Raw genomic sequence first — 8,817 nt, forward strand, 5'->3', positions numbered from 1 at the left:
TCAATTTAACAGAATTGCTACAATATATATATATATATATATATATATATATATATATATATATATATATATATATATATATATATATATATATATATATATATATATATATATATATACTGCGTAGCAAACACTTTCAGTGAAATATGCTTTATTTATATATGTTTTTAGGAGAAGGCAAGGACAAACAATGTTTCCTTCTGTTTGTTTTTTTGTTTTTTTTATAAATAGCTAGAACACAATGAAATGCATTATGGGAGTATTCAAATTCACATTCCCGTCTGAGAGAGTGACATCATCGTTTTCAGCCCATCATTGATGACTCACATCTCCATAAACAGCCAGGAAGAAATGAGAGAGATTCGTGTTTTCAGGCTGGAAATGGAGTCACTATTTAGAATTGTTTTGCTTGTTGTACACTCTCTGCTGTCGACAGTGTTATCTAACTTCAATAAAACTATATAAAAAAACAAACAAACAAACCTCCACACACATATTGCAACACAGCATGTATTCAAACTTACCAAGTGGTCCGGATCGGTAAAATAACGGTATACTTAAAAACAATTCCCGTCAAATTACACACAGATTTTCACTATTTGTGGGCCAGCCCTAAATTGTTGTTATAAAAACATGGAAACTACAAAAAAAAAAAAAAAAAAAAAAAAAAAAAAGTCTCTTCTTTCATCAGGATAAAAAAGTATATTTCTATGTTTCCGTTTTGTAGCAATTAGCATTAGAATATAGCTTAAGTTTCGTCATGATTCACAAATCTGTTTAAAACTGTGGGGGGAAACAGCTTGTTGCAACATGGCCCTGGTCTCTTATACTCTGCTGCCACCTGCTGGCCGGTTTTGTAATAACTACTATATCTTCAACAGTTCTCTTCAGTTCAGAGGCTGCATCAAAGCCTTCTGTATGCTTATAAAAAAACAAAACGAGAACAAAAAAACGTATAAATATGTCTTTTGGACACTGTTAATATTTAAAACAGAATGTATTTCTACGTTTTTGGGAGGAAATGAGTTAATGACGTTATAACGATGTTAATCCTTGTCATATCTATTGTGTTACCAGTAATTAATTTGTGTCGTATTTAACATGTTTATGTCGGTCTATGATTTATAAATAAATAAAGAAAGAAATCGTAAATTTAAGTTGTCTGTAAAATAATGACATCCATGACGATTTCCCGTACAAGTTGCATTGCTCATCTGAGGACTGCTTGTGAAATTACAAATTTATAAGTTTTGATTGTGGCCCGCTTATTAATTGGTCCAACATTACAAATTATTTTTTACTTTACAAAATCAAATCGTGGGTCGTGTTAAACCCCTTTGCGGGCCTGATCCGGCCAGTGGGCCATATATTTGACACCCCTGCTCTAAATTTTACATGAATGATGTCCAAACTGTGGCCCGGGGGCCACTTGTGGCCTGCCAACCAGCAGCCTGCGGCATAAAATCAAAACTGTATTTGTATAATTGATGTAGACTACTGAAACAATACAATTTAACTATTTACAAGTAAAAAAAAAAAGTTGTATATATATATATATATAGGCGCCAGCAACCCCCCCGACCCTTGTGAGGAATAAGCAGTCAAGAAAATGTATATATATATATATAAATATAAATTGACTGATTTTGGCACAAAAATGTTCAACAAAACATCTTACTTAGGGTAAGATGTTTTCCTTAATCATGGAAAATCTTATCATAATGGAACATTAAGCATTAATATTTTATTTCAATGCTGTTCAAACATGAAATGGATTAAATGCAGTGGCTTAAAGTTAAAAGACTGAAATTTCAGAAAAACAAATCATACATTTTCATACAAATCTTACAGTGTAGGTGTACAAGTTTACTGATTTGTTTTTTTTAAATTTGAGTTAAAAAAAAATTCGTAACAATCAACTTATAAATTCATATCGGGATTAATCGGTATTGAATCGAATCGTGACCTATGAATCGTGACGCGAATCGAATCATCAGGTACTAGGCAATTCACATCCCTAATAATAAGAATGATAAAAATTTATTTTTTAGAGATCCATGGCTCCAGTTGGGGTAGGCACAATCATCTTGTTGGGCTGGCACGGACCCCTATGACCCGCCCACGGCGTGACTGTGTGTGCTCTTGTTTTTCATTATCCTTATACTGTTACTTGATGCGTGTTTTCTTGGGCTATTTCTCTTTGGCTCACAAGTAAATTTTTAATTTGATATCATTAAAATTGTTACAGTTCACACAAGAAAAAGATGATAGAGGACCCAAAAGTGGTTTGAGGAGTGTTTATTCGAGGTGGTGAACAAGATGAGCCGAACGTGGGCGAGTGGAAGTCCAACTCGCCAAGGAGCAGGTGGAGAGGGGGAGAGGGGAGGAATGGGTCCAATGGAGCCAGAGGTGGAGGGAGGAGAGCAGTCCATCCTGGGAAGTGTCGAGCGAGGCTGGGCAGGGAGGTACACGTCAGTAGTCCTAATCTTCTGGCACCTGCTTGCAGATCAGCAGAGGTCTTATAGCCAGGTGTTGATTGCTGATCAGCTGCAGGTGCACTCCGGGAGCCCTGCCAAACCTGAATGGTAAAGTCAGTCACCAGCACAGCCACAGGAAATTGAGGCTCACAAAAATAAAATCAGAGGTGCAGGGCCAGTGCGCAGCCACCACAAAAATATCATTTGTGACTGGTTTTCTGTAAATTGGCATAGAAATTATACGTGTGATACTGCGAACGTCGTAATTCTGAACTGAGTGAGTAACGTCTGGATGTTGTGTTTTGTTTTGCTCTCAGTTTATATAACTAAATAGTGGAAAATAAGGGGCGCGCTCAACCCCCAGTTTTTTTGTTTTTTTCTTATCTTGCTTTTTTACCCCTTATTGCATTAGAACCATCACCAAAGTAATCAATGCATATACACCTACCTTTAATTCCACCCTGTAACTATTATGACAGAGTGGTGGAACATTGTGTGTTCCTGTTACTAAACATTCAATACAGCAGAAAAACAAAAGCAGTTTATCATAAGTGCTTATCCCGCATCCAAAGTGCATTTGAGCATGCCTTCTTTTAAACAAAGACGCCATTAAAGTGAGAGAGAAAATGTTGAAAAGCGAGGAGGCCATCGCAGGCAAGAGCGCGATGAGATTTCCAGAATAATACTGGGTATTGTCTTTGAAAACAAAAATGCTATTGTTTAATTGTTCATGCCTGTGGAATTATGGGAGCTCATATTCATGTCACTGTTAAACTTTCAAATGTTGTACTAAGTTGAAAATTTTGATCCTATTAAATTATTACACTTTATTTTTATTTTTGGGCTGCAAATACATTCATCTATTCCATGTTATGAAAAGCCCCAAATTCACACACTATACACATCAAACATTCATTGAGAAGCACAGCACAATGACATACCTGCTTTCTTGGGCCTGGGCCCGGAATGTCACATACCCAGTTCCAATTGTCACATTAGACATATTAAGTGTTTATTTTGCACTGGGTATCAAACCGAAAGCCAAGTCCCCTAAACCTAGATTTGCATATCCCTATTACTCTCAGATCAGTGATGCGCGCTGAGGTTCATGACTGGATACCACTTATGCTTATCCAATACCGATACCAACACTGCAGCCATGAAGATCGGTTGAAACCGATTAGGGGTGCGACGATACGGGTAACTCACGATTCGAAACTGTGACGATATGACGATAATATCATGATGCACAATATATCTTCTAGGCATTGGTGTAGTCCAGGGTATGTGCTGTAGTTGTAATATGGCGTATACCCACTTCTTTTTCAGTCAGTTTTGCGTCTACCCACGCAGTGGCGTGCACAGACATTTTGGGGGGCAAGTGCTCTGGGGAAAAAAAAAGGGCACTTTTGCGCAAATGGAATACCTTATAGAAGTGTAAGTTTAAAAAAACAAAAACAAACTAGAGCTGTGAGCAGCTATAAAGGGCCCTCGCAGCCCGGGCCACGTTGGGGTCCTTGCACGTTGGGGTACTTGCACGTTGGGGTACTGGCACATTGGGGTACTGGCATATTGGAAGCGAAATTTCTTTGAAAATTGCATAATAAACCTTTACATGTAGAATATTTTTTTTGCCTGTGTGTGTGTCAAGCTCAACGGGTTTTGGTGATTGTGAAGACCTGCAAAAATCAGCGTCCTTTTTTATTTTTCGGCGATGAGTTGCCCTGATTGTTATTTTTTGTAAAAGTGTATATCATCATCGCTCGTTGAACTCATTGCACAATGTTGCTTTTATTGTCCAAAGGGGCAATCAAAAATGAATAAAACAAAATGGAAACGTACATACGTTTGGATCGGTGTGAAGCCAGTGAACAATTTGAGTGGTGGAAACTAAAAGAATATTCATAAATGACTTAGTTATCACACTTAGAATGAGTTTACATTTTTTGTACAAAATACCGTATGTGGGGTATTTTTTTTCTTTTATATATTATGCCTCAAGGGCTAGGTGGCGCTGTATTTATAACTGAATGTTGTCATAGAGATACCTTCAGGCCTTGATTATAAGCATACATGTCAAGTGTGGGATTTTTTTTGGAGCATGTACCGGGGAGTTATTAAGCATATCCTTTTTCATTGCGAAACGTGTTTACAATTTTTGTAAAAATACCGTAAGTGGGGTATTTTTTTTTTCACGCCTCAAGGGCTAGGTGGCGCTGCATATATAACTGAAAATTGTCATAGATATACCTTCAGGCCTTAACTATAAACATACATGTCAAGTATGCCCCCTGTAAATTTGTAAAAATCGTAAAAAATGGGACATTCAAAAATTCGTAGCTCACTTCCTGTTCATTAGCACATGGGTCCAAGAGACTTTTTTGTAGGTCTTGGGCTCCCTCATACACCTAAAAATTTTCGTAGATCTTGCTTAAACGTACAACCGGGGCTGCTTCGTTAAAGATTTCTAGGGGGCGCTATTGAGTCATTTTTGTAAAAATAGCACAATCAACAATAAAATATTGTTCATTTTACCAGGCCAGATGTGTGTGCCAAGTTTCATGGGTTTCTGCGCATGTTTAGACCCTCAAAACTGGCGTTGTTTTCTTGGCGAACAGCGCTTAGCCACGCCCACAGCGATTCGCGAAAACTCACAAACTTCGTGTTGTGACATCATGAAGGCCGAAACCCTCATCTGAGCAAATATGAGGTAGGTCCAGTTAACGTGTTTGGAGAAAAACGTAGAAGAAAAATCGTAAGAAAAAAAAATTGCCACTAGGTGGCGCTATCAGTAAGATTAAATATAAGTTCGTATATGTCTTTAGGGCTGGACTCTCAGCAAATGTGTGAAATTTTGAGAAGATAGGATCATCTCGGTCAAGTTAATGCAGCTTTTATTGTCACGAAAAAATCTTCAGACTTTGCGTCACCGTAGCGGCCACGCCCTTTGGCGAAAAGTTACAATATTCGGTGTGGGGCATTATCAACATTTTAAGGCTTTTCTGACCAATTTTCAACTGGATCCCTTCAACGAGCTCAGCGCAGTAGCTAAAAACGTAAAGTATGACATTTTTTGTTACCACTAGGTGGCACTATATGTATAACTAAATTTTATTGTATAGATGTTTTCAGGCCTTGACTATTACGTTGCCTGAGAAGTTTGAGATTTTTTGGAGCTTGAACATGGGAGTTATTAAGCATTTGCTCTTTCTGGACAAATGAAATTTTAAAGGCAACATTTGATGCCCCGCCCCCATCATATAGTATTTCCAAAAGGCAAGACTTTTTGCCCAGTTGTTCTCTCAGGTCTTGAGATGATAAATGCCAAGTGTGAAGTCAATTGGATGAAAAATGTTTGCAGAGGGGGAAAATGCATGACCACAGTGAATGTGCCAAAATAGGCCAAAATTGGACATAAAAAAATTCATAGCTTATTTCCTGTACATTTTAGCTACATGGTGCCAATAGACTTTTTTGTGCGTCTCGGGGTGCTACACGTGCCTGCCAATTTTCGTTGCTCTAGCTCAAACATGCTGGGCTTGGTTTATATTTTTCTACGCTAGGGGGCGCTATAGACTAAAGTTTTTATGACAATGTCAGAATATAAAATTTTTCGCCGGGCCTGAGGAGTGTGCAAAGTTCGGTGAGTTTTCGTGAATGTTTAGGTACCCAAAATCGCGATAGTTTGCGGAGAATAAAGAATAATAATAACTAGAGCTGCGAGCAGCTATAAAGGGCCCTCGCAGCCCGGGCCACGTTGGGGTACTTGTACGTTGGGGAACTTGCACATTGGGGTACTGGCACATTGGAAGCAGAATTTCTTTGAAAATGGCATGATAAACATGTGGATTATTTATTTTTTTTGCCAGGTGTGATGAGTGTGTCAAGCTCAATGGGTTTTGGTGATTGTTAAGATCTGCAAAAATCAGCGTCTTTTTTTTATTTTTAGGCAATGAGTTGCCCTGATTGGTATTTTTCGTAAAAGTATATATACACACATCATCGCTCGTACTCAATGTTGCTTTTATTGTCCATAGAGGCGATCAAAAAAATAAATAAAACTAAATAAAAAATACGTATGTTTGGATCGGTCTGATGCCAGTGAACATATTGAGTGGTGGAAAGTAAAAGAATATTCATAAATGACTTAGTTATTACACTTACAATGAGTCTACAATTTTTGCAAAAATACCGTAAGTGAGGCATTTTTTTTTTAAGCCTCAAGGACTAGGTGGCGCTGTATTTATAACTGAATTTTGTCATAGAGATACCTTCAGGCCTTGACTATAAATATACATTTCAAGTATGGGATTTTTTGGAGCATGTACCGGGGAGTTATTAAGCATAGCCTTCATTCACGATATTGCTTTTAATGTCCACAGAGGCTATCAAAAATACATAAAACTAAATAACAAAAATATGTATGTTTGGTTAGGTCTGATGCCAGTGAATATTTTGAGTGGTGGAAAGTAAAAGAATATTCCTAAATGACTGAGTTATCACACTTAGAATGAGTTTACATTTTTTGTACAAAATACCGTAAGTGGGGTATTTTTTTTTTCATGCCTCAAGGGCTAGGTGGCGCTGCATATATAACTGAATGTTGTCATAGAGATACCTTCAGGCCTTGACGATAAACATACATGTCAAGTTTGGGATTTTTTGGAGCATGTATCGGGAAGTTATTAAGCATATCCTTTTTCAGTGCGAAACACAAATTTTGATGCCCCGCCCTCAGCATATAGTATTTCCAAAAGTCAAGATTTTTCCGTCTGTTGTTGGCTCAGGTCTTGACATGGTCCAGGTCAAGTCTTAACTCAGTCGGATGAAACGTGTAGGAGAAGTGGGCAAAAGTATGCCCCCTGAAAATGTGCAAAAATCGTCAAAAATGGGACATTCAAAAATTCGTAGCTCACTTCCTGTTCATTTTAGCACATGGGTCCAAGAGACTTTTTTGTAGGTCTTTGGCTCCCTCATACACCTAAAAATCTTCGTAGATCTTGCTTAAACGTACAATCGGGGCTGCTTCGTTAAAAATTTCTAGGGGGCGCTATTGAGTCATTTTTGTAAAAATAGGACAATACATGATAAAATATTGCTCATTTTGCCAGGCCAGATGTGTGTGCCAAGTTTCATGAGTTTCTGCGCATGTTTAGACCATCAAAACTAGCGTCGTTTTCTTGGCGAACAGTGCTTAGCCACGCCCACAGCGATTCGCGAAAACTCACAAACTTCGTGTTGTGACATCATGAAAGCCGAATCCCTCATCTGAGCAAATATGAGGTAGGTCCAGTTAACGTGTTTGGAGAAAAACGTAGAAGAAAATTCGTAAGAAAAAAAATTGCCACTAGGTGGCGCTATCAGTAAGTTGAATTATAAGTTCATAGATGTCTTTAGGGCTGGACTCTCATCAAATGTGTGAAATTTTGAGAAGATAGGATCATCTCGGTCAAGTTAATGCAGCTTTTATTGTCACGAAAAATCTTCAGACTTTGCGTCACCGTAGCGGCCACGCCCTTTGGCGAAAAGTTACAATATTCGGTGTGGGGCATGATCAACATCTTAAGGCTTTTCTGACCAATTTTCAAATGGATCCCTTCAACAAGCTCAGAACAGTAGCTAAAAACGTAAAGTATGACATTTATTGTAACCACTAGGTGGCGCTATATGTATAACTGAATTTTATCATATAGATGTTTTCAGGCCGTGACTATTACGTTGCCTGAGAAGTTTGAGATTTTTTGGAGCTTCAACATGGGAGTTATTAAGCATTTGCTCTTTCTGGACAAATGAAATTTTAAAGGCAATATTTGATGCTCCGCCCCCGTCGTATAGTATTTCGAAAAGGCAAGATGTTTTGCCCAGCTGTTCTCTTAGGTCTTGAGATGATAAATGCCAAGTTTGAAGTCAATTGGATGAAAAATGTTTGCAAAGGGGGAAAAAGCATGACCACAGTGAATGTGCCAAAATAGGCCAAAATTGGACATTAAAAAATTCATAGCTCACTTCCTGTACATTTTAGCTACATGGTCCCAATAGACTTTTTTGTGCGTCTCGGGGTGCTACACGTGCCTGCCAATTTTCGTTGCTCTAGCTCAAACGTGTCGGGCTTGGTTTTTATTTTTCTACGCTAGGGGGCGCTATAGAGCCGCGTTGTTATAACGACTTCATAATATCAAATTTTTCGCCGGACCTGAGGAGTGTGCAAAGTTTGGTGAGTTTTCGTGAATATTTAGGTACCCAAAATCGCGATTGTTTGCGGAGAATAAAGAATAATAATAATAACTAGAGCTGCGAGCAGCTATAAAGGGCCCTCGCAACCCGTGCCACGTTGGGGTAT

Source organism: Festucalex cinctus, chromosome 13 (genome assembly GCF_051991245.1).
Source record: "Festucalex cinctus isolate MCC-2025b chromosome 13, RoL_Fcin_1.0, whole genome shotgun sequence".
Classification (NCBI taxonomy): Eukaryota; Metazoa; Chordata; class Actinopteri; order Syngnathiformes; family Syngnathidae; genus Festucalex; species Festucalex cinctus.